Below are 10,569 nucleotides of genomic sequence, written 5' to 3'. Positions count from 1 at the left end.
AACACACATAAAAAAAATTAAAAAAATGAAATGTGGATAAAGGAGGTGGGTTCTATACATCCAGTGTACATTTGTGGACAAAAATCAAAGTAAAACATATTAGTCATTAGTGTTCACAATTAAATTGATTAATAATTGAGAAGTGTGCGTAGCTGTATATATAAAAAAAAAAAACTAATTCAGCCTACAAAGACTTCTTAGCTATTGTGCTATAGCTATAATAATGAAAGAGCATACCCCAATAATTCAGTGTGATCAAAAAAAGTGACCCAGACACCAACAAATGTTTCACCCCCCTTCCTTCTTTAGGAGGTACTTTTTAGCATTTTCTACTATACATGTTTCGGAGCCAGCATGAAGTGTTTTCCTATTCAGCACCTGGGCCAGAAAAATGGGATCAGTTCAAGCATCAGTTTCTGTGATTGGAAGCCAAGTGGTCAAAGTAGAGGTGTCAGTGAAAAATATTGTTGGCTTGTGTAGACAAAGAGTAAGACTATGACCATCACAACTAGCAAAATTTTGGAGGCTGCTGGAGTGCTGTTGGTGAGCTAGTAGAGGGATCTCTATTATTCTGGGGCTAGAAAGGTCTTGCCATGGAGTAAGGTGGCTTACAGTGTTCTGTGTGAGCAGTGGCTGAAAAAAAAGGTGAAGTACCAGCCTGAAAATGGTTAACACTGCTGTGGTTATGAAGCTAAAATAAGCCTGGTATGGGAAGAATGTAGATTGCAAGTGTTGGAGGCTCTAGTTAGCACCTTTCTGAGGGCTAAGAGTGATCCATTGTCCTGCTTTATAATTACAGCAAGATTTTGCTGCCCCCAGACCTCAGGAAATCCCATGATGCCTTCCAAACTGCTCTCCCAGCCAATCAGGAGGCAGTATAGGCGTGATGTCAGAACCACTTTAACATCCTAAGCACATAGATTCAGTAGCCATTTTAGACAAAGCAGGTGTTAGGTGAAGATCTCTGTGAGGGACACTTAGTAGTGAACACCACAGATAAGAGTAGGAGCATACATATAAATAAATTGTAGCAAAGCAACAGAGATCATTCTGCATCTGTTCTTTTCTGCTAAATCTATTTTAATTGGAGTTTAAAGGATTATCCAGGAATAGAAAAACAGAGCTACTTTCTTTTAAAAGCTGCTCCCTGTCTGTCTCGCGGTTGGGTGTGGTTCTGCAGCTCAGTTGCATTGAAGTGAATGGAGGCAAGTTGTCAAACCACGCCCAACCTGAAGACAGATGTGGAACTGTTTTTGAACGAAATTAGCTGTGTTTTTCTGTTCCTGGATAACCCCTTTAAGTGATGAAAAAGCAGTGCATAGAGGGTTTTGTTTAACTTCTGTGCACATTCTATAATGCCAATTTTGTAAAAATCCACCATGTCTTCATTTTCCAGCCACAAAACCTGTTGCTACTCCCAAAAAGGTTTTTAATTTTGGACTGCTTGAAAAAAGCCATTGCCATTGTCTTCTGATACCTCTGTGTGCATAAAAACACTGTCAGGCATCTGCCAATAAAAAATCTACTAGTGCAGTGTGTTTTTTTTTTCCAACCTATAAGTTACCATGGGGTACTATCTGTTTACCCATAACCATTCATGTTGCTGAAACATTGAAATTAACTTAGCCTTGAAAACAGCTCAGAAGTACATAGATACACTCCTAGGTGACCTAACAGAATTATGCACAGCTTTTAGAGCTCTTAGGCTTGGGCAGAACTAGTTCGGTCAGAACCAGAACTTTTTGCCAGAGTTCGAGGAATTGGCAAAACCAAACTTTTGAACAATTGACTCAGAATGCTAACATGAACACATTAGCTGCATTTACTGTTAAACACACGTGATGCTTTTTTCCTTTTTTTTTTTTTTTGATGCTAGGCAAAAAAATTAAAATTCCCTATTTTTACAAACAGCCCGAGAATGTACATACCGTACAGCTGTCAACGCTGTGTATAGCCACTGGATACTTTTCAACAATTAAATTAAATGTATTGTATTTGCCAAATTTGTGCTCAACCGATTCCACTCCTGCCCGGTATCTCCTGAAAACGTAATAAAAACAAGGAACTTCTGAATCTAAGGGAAGCAAATAATAAAAAATCATCTCTGCGCTGGGATCAATTACATACAATAAGCAGAATAATTGTAAGCTAGTGTCTGTTTTAGAAGTTTTTTTGGCCTCATAACCAATAACTAATCCAATTTGTTTCTCTTTCATTTGTGAGCAATTAGGCTGAAATCATATCAAGCGCTGCAAACTTTCCCAGATTCCTGTTTATTTTTTCTTCATTGAAAATATATTTATTTATTCATTCCTTCTCCCCCTGATATTAACGTCTCCTGGCATATGGTTTTCTAGCACGCTTCTCATCATATTGCTGCTTTGAGCAATTATATTAATTACTGGTTCTAATAATATATCCGTGGGTTCAATTAGAGTTTCCTTAATTATTAACCATTTGTTTTGCCAACATAAATTCATTGTATTTAGAATAAAAATTTAGGTCGGGTCATTTTGGTTGAATGAAGGCAAAAAAGTCCAAAAACATCTAACATTTTCCTATTGTTATTTGAGAAGATTTGACTCAATGGCAAACAAATTCTTAAAGGGGTACTCCACCCCTAGACATCTTATCTCCTATCCAAAGGATAGGGGATAAGATGTCTGATCACAGGGGGTCCCGCCACTGGGGACACCCGCAATATAGCACGCAGCACCCACCTGTTACTGCTCCGGAAGCGCTGGAGAGTTCAACTCCCGACCACGGGGACGGAAGATCGTGACATCACGACTCCGCCTCCCGTGTGACGTCACCCCACCCCCTCAATGCTAGAATATTGGAGGGAGCGTGACAGCCGTGACGTCACGATCTTCTGTCCCCGTGGTCGGGAGCCAGACCCTCCAGTGCTTCCGGAGCAGTAACAGGTGGGTGCTGTATGCTATATTGCGGGGGTCCCCAGTGTCGGAACCCGTGCGATCATACATCTTATCCCCTATCCTTTGGATAGTGTTCACACATTGTGGCTAAGCAGTGGTGCCACAACTTATTACCAAAGAGGTCTTTTCTAATTAGCCTCAATGTGTGAACACAGCCTAAAGTGGTTTCACACATTAACAATTTAAAGGGGATGTCAAGTGAAAAAAATAACAACGTGTATGGTGTCAAAAAGTATAATAAAGCAACTTACTTGCATATAATATTATTGGCCATGGGTCAGAGGTCATTCCATATGAACTCTCCGTTCTCCCTTGTAGGTGTGGCATCACGTCACATTCAGAGCTCTATCCCTGCTCCCCTCCACCCCTGTCTGCTCAGGGAGAGATCCGTAATGTGAAGGGGAAGCTCATATTACTGCGCATTAGATTTTAAGGCAGAAGGAAGACTGTAGTTTCTGTCAGAACAGGCTCACTTCTGTCGTATCTGGAAAATGCTTCCTGCTGCCTTAGAATCTAATGAGCAGTAATATGAGCGTCCCCTTTTCACATAAATGGCCTGGTCCTCAGCAAACAGGGAGGGAGCTGTGCTTTCACATAGTGTGACAGATAGAGATCACAGCTACAAGGAAGAGAGCAGAGCTGATAATTGAGAGATCTATGCAGTAGGGTTCATAACATTATTTTAGTAAGTGGCTTTATTATACTTTTTACACCATACACAGGATGTTTTTATTTTGCTGGATCATCCCTTTAACTCCTATACACAGGATAGGTGATAAGTGTCTGATAGCTTCCCCACCGTTCATGAGGAAAGTCCATAGCAGATTGACCAGGTAGCTTATAATCATTAGATGGATGTGGCTAAAAAAATTTGACAAAAGAGGAAAATTTTAAAATCATGAAGAAATTACTAAATTATTTTTGATTTATATGCAGGTGGTTCTATGTGATCCATTATACTGGACTTAAATGGGAACTCCGCTGTGCCAGCGTCTGGAGCATTTAGTCCGGAATGCTGGGTGTGGGCTACGGGGGTCATGACGTCAGGGCCATGCTCCTCATGATGTCACGCCACACCCCCTTAATGCCAGTCTATGGGAGGGGCGTGATGGCGGTCATGTCCTCTCCCATTGACTTGCATTGAGAGGGCGTGATGTGATGTCACGAGGGGCATGGCCGTGACATCACAACCCCCGCAGTCCACATCCAGCATTTGGAACTAAATGTTTTGGATGCTGGGGCAGTGGAGTACCCCTTTAAGGAAACAGTTTGACTTTAATGGAAATACCCAACGTGGCCTGCTCTGTCCTGCTTTTGTTTCCTCTTGTGACTGCAGCGGCCAAGTTTAACATCATAAGATTGGTCACAAGAGACTTGCTCTTTAAACAGGTATCCCATAGTTAAGAATCCCATCTATTAGGCAATGCTATTATTTGCTGTCCACATTTATATTTCTATCTCTGTCATTATCATTTTGTTTGATGGCGATTTGGAAACTTCATTAGAACATCGATGGAGAATGCATTTATTTGGTGCCAGTTATGATTTAAATCTATGCCAGACGAAAAGCTAAGTTTTCCATCTGCCATAAGTAATTATCCTCAGTGTGTGGTGATCCTTGAGACATTGCCTATCATCACTATGAACATTTCAATTTGTTTTATAACACATGGACTCCTGGCTGACGTCCAGGAACAGACATTATCGCTGATATTTGATTTTAACCCTAAGGACTTGTTTTTTTTTTTATGTATTTTTTGAAAGCATTTTGCTTTGTTTTGTTTTCTTCTGTACTAGAAACAAGAAAATAATTTTAGCTTATTTGGTATTTTACTGTATGGGCCAGATGTTACGTTCCCAAAATACATCTGAAATCTTTACTGCTTTTAGAGCTTGCAAAGAAAAGTTGCATTATGGTATACAAAGTAACCCCCCCCCCCCCAAAAAAAAAAAAATAATAACATTAAAATTAGATAGAAATACAATTAAATAGCTTAGGACTCCCTGATCACACAACTTTTTACAGTTTCTCGATATGTCCTTCCGTTCCTAAGATATGATCGTTTATTGTTTGTCTGACAAACCAGGGGATCAGTCAAATGGCATGAACTTAATTTTAATAATGGGAGGAACTATCAGGTGATTGACAGGATTATACAGTCAGGGGATGTGTAATAGGTAGACACGCCCCTCAATCTACAAAATTCACACCCCCATGACTATATAATCCAGCCCATCACCCAATTTCCTAAATCATCACACAAACTATAAACCCACATATTTCTGGAATGGATCAGGGCCCCCTATTTAATTTACATTTTAGGGGCTTGGTCACAGGTTTTATTTAAAATATTTTTTAAAGGTGTAATTCCACTTTCAACAAGTTGTGCAAATGTAAAAAAAAATTTTACATCCAAAGTGAAATGAAATATGGGATACTAATCTGGTCTGTAGCTGTAAACTATATTTGAATGCATAGACATCAAACAGAAGGACGGGGGGGGGGGGGGCTGTGGGTGGTGCTGAGAGAGAGCAGGGGTGTCATAAAGCAACAGCTGTTTCATGTCATTACAGCACTTCCTTGGGACAGAGCAGGGGTGTCATAAGGCAACAGATGTTTCATGCAATTACTGCACTTTCTCAGGACGGGGCAGGGGTGTCGTAAGGCAACAGCCATTTCATGTCATTATGGCACTTCCTTGGGACGGAGCAGGGGTGTCATAAGGCAACAGCTATTTCATGCCATTACGGCAATTCCTTAGGAAGGAGCAGGGGTGTCGTAAAGCAACAGCCGTTTTATGCCATTACGGCACTTCCTAGGACCTAAGGCCCGAGGAACTTCCGTAATGGCATGAAACAGCTGTTGCCTTATGACCCCCCCTACTCTGTCTCACCCGCTGTGTCCTTGTGTTTGATGCCTGTGGATTCAAATAAAGTTTACCGCTTCAGACCAGTAAGTGTCCCATATTTCATTTCACTTTGGATGCCATCTTTATCTATTGACTTTAATACAGGGGAGCCACACCAACAGCCTAATGGCAATTGAATAGTTTTCATTGTGAGGATTACTGTCCAAATATCTATGCAAAAGGACTTATAGTAAAAAACTAGTGTCCAAATATCTATGTAAAAAGACTTGTATCCTTTCTTGATGAATACACTTCTGGCTTTTGCTCAAAAACTGCATTGGCAGTATTCTCAAAAACTGCCAAGTAGAGACCAAGTGGAAGGCTCAAAGGCAACAGTGCTCACCACTGAACCACCATGCTGCCAGCTGTTCTGATTTCCATTTGTTCTAATTTTGGATTGTCTCCTTCCAGTCTTCTCCAGAGAATCAGTCGTTTTGGCCAAGATTTCTCAATGTGCCTGAAACAATCTGATTTTGTCCACAACAACCAATTACAGCTCAGTGTTATGAAAGCTGAGCTGTGATTGGTTGTTATGGAAAAAATCTGACAGTTTGGGTTTGAGGCAGATTGATTCAGTGGATACGGCAGGTGAATCTGCACAGCTGGGGTGTAAACTGCACAGTACTGGAGCCCTGCATTCAAACCTCACCAGTCCATAGAGGAGACCTACATAAACATGTGAGGTCTAATGAATTGAAAAATTACCTGTTTGGATCCAAAAAATCCACAGTGGTAACCAGTAAAATAGATGTTGATATGGTTTTGATCATTTCGATTTAGCTTATTGAAATATTGTTGGAAAAAAAATTCTGAGCAAAAACTCAGGAAGAACATACCATGCAAAACATGTGGTAAAAATATTTGCCACATCTGGCCTTATTGTAAGGCTGGGTTAATACTGTAGAAACTCCGGACGGAAAAATTAATTCTCCACTAGGACTGTGCGGACATTGCTGTCCCTATAGGTAGCAAAGTATATTCTTTGCTACCTTTGCTATTCTTTCGGCAGTGGAATTTCAGCGGTGGAAGTTCCACCACTGAAATTCTGTGATGTGCACTGTGTGGCGGAATCCCATTGGACACTGGACCGCAATGGAGTTCTGTTGCACCAGAATTTCTGAGCGGAATTTCAAAACAGAATTTCACTCAGAAATCCTGTAGTATGAACCCTGTCCTATACTTTAGAAGACTCAGTGTTCACCAGAGAAATTGACCCTAATGTGGATGAAATTAGGTTATAATGAGACTATAAACAGCACTTGGGAAAATCAGATCTGAAGCAATCTGTTTACAGCCCTTAATGGACCACTACACATTGGAGCCAAAGAATGAGGAACAACAAACACAACGGAACATAATATCCCTATTTTTCTGGCTCCTGTTTTCTCCTGATTGAAAAATAAGAAAAAATAGAAAAGCTCTCCTCCCTGTAATAGGCGCTACTTCATCCAAATACATTTCAAATTGTGGGTATAGTTCAATCCAAGTAGGACTGTCTGACATTCTGAGCAAGGGGGAACAAGCCCCCAAAACGTGTAATTGTCCTGATTGTTATTTTTATATATATTTTTTTTTAACAAAGAGTCCTATTTGGATTGAATTATACCTACAATTTGGAATTTATTTGGGTGAAGCAGCATCTGTGGTTTGAAAGGTCTTTTTCTATTTCAATTGAAATTGTACCATACAGGTTGGGTTTCTCCCACCTTGTGACCTTCTGGCTGAGCAGCTACTTTCGTGACAAATGACACCCCATATATGAGGAGATATGCACAATGTTTCTCTTTTAAAGATGAGCAGCACTCTTGACTAATATCTGACTCAATGACCCTGCTTCTCAATGACGCTCAGCTAAGGTTCACTACCATCTAAGGGTAACCCACAGAGCGCTTTGTTTCCACCCTGTAATGGTAGTGCACATGAGGCAAAAAGTTTATGCGGAGGAGCCGAGTTTAGGTAGTTTTTGTTCTGCAGCAAGATGGGAAAGACAGCTAGCAGGGAGTGATCACCTTTTCTGACCCCGAATGAGCAAAACCCATGTCTCTTTGACATGTCAAATGTTTTTTTTTTTAATTAATGGGGACAATTTTAGGGTACATTCACACATAACTAATCCGCGGCAGCATTTACACAAGCAGATTATGTTGCTACCCATAGAAGTCAAAGTGAACATACCCTAAACATAATGGGGTAAGTCTTTGCAGGAGGGAGCACAGCTTAAAATGCAACAGAATTTGGCCAAAATGTGTGAATTTTAAAGCCAACTTCAAGTTGGTATGAAAAGTTAGACAGTTTACATGAGTCTAAAGACGTGACAAATTTATTAAACAGCTTGGACCACGGTGATAAATTTGGCACATCCTTAGACAGTCTAGTTCAACACGTAGTCTAAGTATAAGACAGCAAATCTGGGCCAGTATATACAGATCCTGTTACACTTGTCAGCCTAGTCATTCAGCTCCCCACACTGATGTATGTGAAAACTAGCTAACAGACAGTAAAATACAACATTTATCCAAAATGTAATTTGCCAAAATTGGAGCATTTAAGACCTGGCCAAGGAACACCCCCAAATAGCCCTGGAATGCTTCCCAAATTTCCACTTTCATAAAGATTTTCCCTTTCTGCATTCTGGCTCCTGTTTTTTTATTTTTATTTTTTTATGTTAAAGGGGTTATCCAGGAATAAACTTTTTTTTAATATATCAACTGGCTCCAGAAAGTTACACAGATTTGTAAATTACTTCTATTAAAAAAAATCTTAATCCTTTCAGTACTTATGAGCTTCTGAAGTTAAGGTTGTTCTTTTCTGTCTAAATCCTCTCTGATGACACGTGTCTCGGGAAACACCCAGTTTAGAAGCAAATCCCCATAGCAAACCTCTCCTAAACTGGGTGTTTCCCGAGACACGTGTCATCAGAGAGCACTTAGACAGAAAAGAACAACCTTAACTTCAGAAGCTCATAAGTACTGAAAGGATTAAGATTTTTTTTAATAGAAGTAATTTACAAATCTGTTTAACTTTCTGGAGCCAGTTGATATATATAAAAAAAAGTTTTTCCCTGGAATACCCCTTTAAGGTTTAGTACCTCTTTAGGAACACTAAAGAGTATCCCTGTATAAAAAGGGACCATGTTACTTTTACATTGCCCCATTACAACTGGGGCATATACTTGGGTTAAAGGGGTACTCCGCCCCTAGACATGTCTGTTTGCGGGGGGTCCGGCCGCTGGGACACCCTGCGATCTCCGGGCCGGCACTGTGGCGTTCATTAACATGGAAACCTGGTTCATGAATTTACTGAGCAATATCTGTCAGGATTCTTGTGTTAATTGTGTCAAAAAAAGCATGGCATGAAGTGTCACTACCGTTTAAAAAAAACTTTTGACATGTCACACAGACATGTTAAAAAGTTTTGATCAGTTGGGGTCTCAGTAGATATAGAATGCTTTACTCCTCTGCTAAAGACTCATAATGGATCGCATCTCCTGCAATCAGATGGACTGAGCCTAAAGTTGGAGAGGGAGGCGTGCTGCTGTGTGCTTCGCCCCAACCAATCAAAACATTTTTAAAAAGGACAGTAACTTTTTAAACTTATTTAGGGCTTCATGCCTTCTACAACATTTTTGAATAATGGGCATAAATGGGCTAAGAAAATTGTAAAATGTAAAATTTAGTAATGGCATGTGCGAAGCCAGGTTGTTAGAGTTGTCCTCACCTGGGACAAAGATTCATTTTTCAGTCTTAGCCCTAGATACATTGGCCAAGGCAGATTAGCTGGTCCCTGACCCCCCAAATCCACCACCCAAGTGATATACAGTACCTTGCCAATACCTATACTCTCCCCTTACTCTTACCCAGCTGCACTCCTGTGTGTTGGCATAGAATCAGACAAGACTCAGGACCCAATTTAACTTGTTACGCACCAAGTTTAAATTAACAATAATTTCAAGTATTTCTAATGCATCTTAGAACATTATGCTGTGCAAAATGCCTCAAGAGCTTCAAAAATATGTGTTGCTGTTTTCACTGTTGTTTTTATTTTTTTGGAGTCAGTAGGAGACTTCAGTGTTTGTTTACTCGGAGATAAATCAGATTTAATGCAATATAAAATACATAGAAATCTGTTCTTTATTGGATTGGCATTGTTATGCTGAAATATGAAATGAGATCAGCTCTGCGTCTTGACTTCCTTTAATTCCGTCCTGGTTTAGATTTTCATTATGAGAAGCTGATGGACTTTTGATTAGATTTCTTCTGTCTTTTGTACCAAGTTTTGGATTTTGATGCTAAATTGTTTGCTTGATCTTTTGACCTGTATTTACTGCAATACAAATCTAAGGGGAAGCCAAGAGCATGAACCATAAACAGTCTCTGGTGTTACATCTTATGCTTATAAATACAGTATGTGCGGAATACAAACAGTTCTCTTCTCAAAGTGTCAGTGTAAACTATTGTGCTGCTCTGGGATGTGATGCTCGACACTTCCCCGTTTCTATGTGTCGAAATATTTTGATTGATCATGACTGTAGCCAGTCTATGTGTACAAATTAACCCAATAAAGCATAGAAGAGATTCCTGAGCTGTCTTGGATCCCAACTGGTTGGGTGGCACAGTAGACCCATTGTACATCACACCAAATGATGTTTGTAGGCCCTCCACACCTTGTAATAAGCCAAATAAATGAGCGGGGATCTTCAAGATCAGCGCTAATTTACATCCCAC

The sequence above is a fragment of the Hyla sarda genome, chromosome 5 (assembly GCF_029499605.1).
Source record: "Hyla sarda isolate aHylSar1 chromosome 5, aHylSar1.hap1, whole genome shotgun sequence".
Classification (NCBI taxonomy): Eukaryota; Metazoa; Chordata; class Amphibia; order Anura; family Hylidae; genus Hyla; species Hyla sarda.
Note: the sequence above shows the minus strand (reverse complement) of the source record.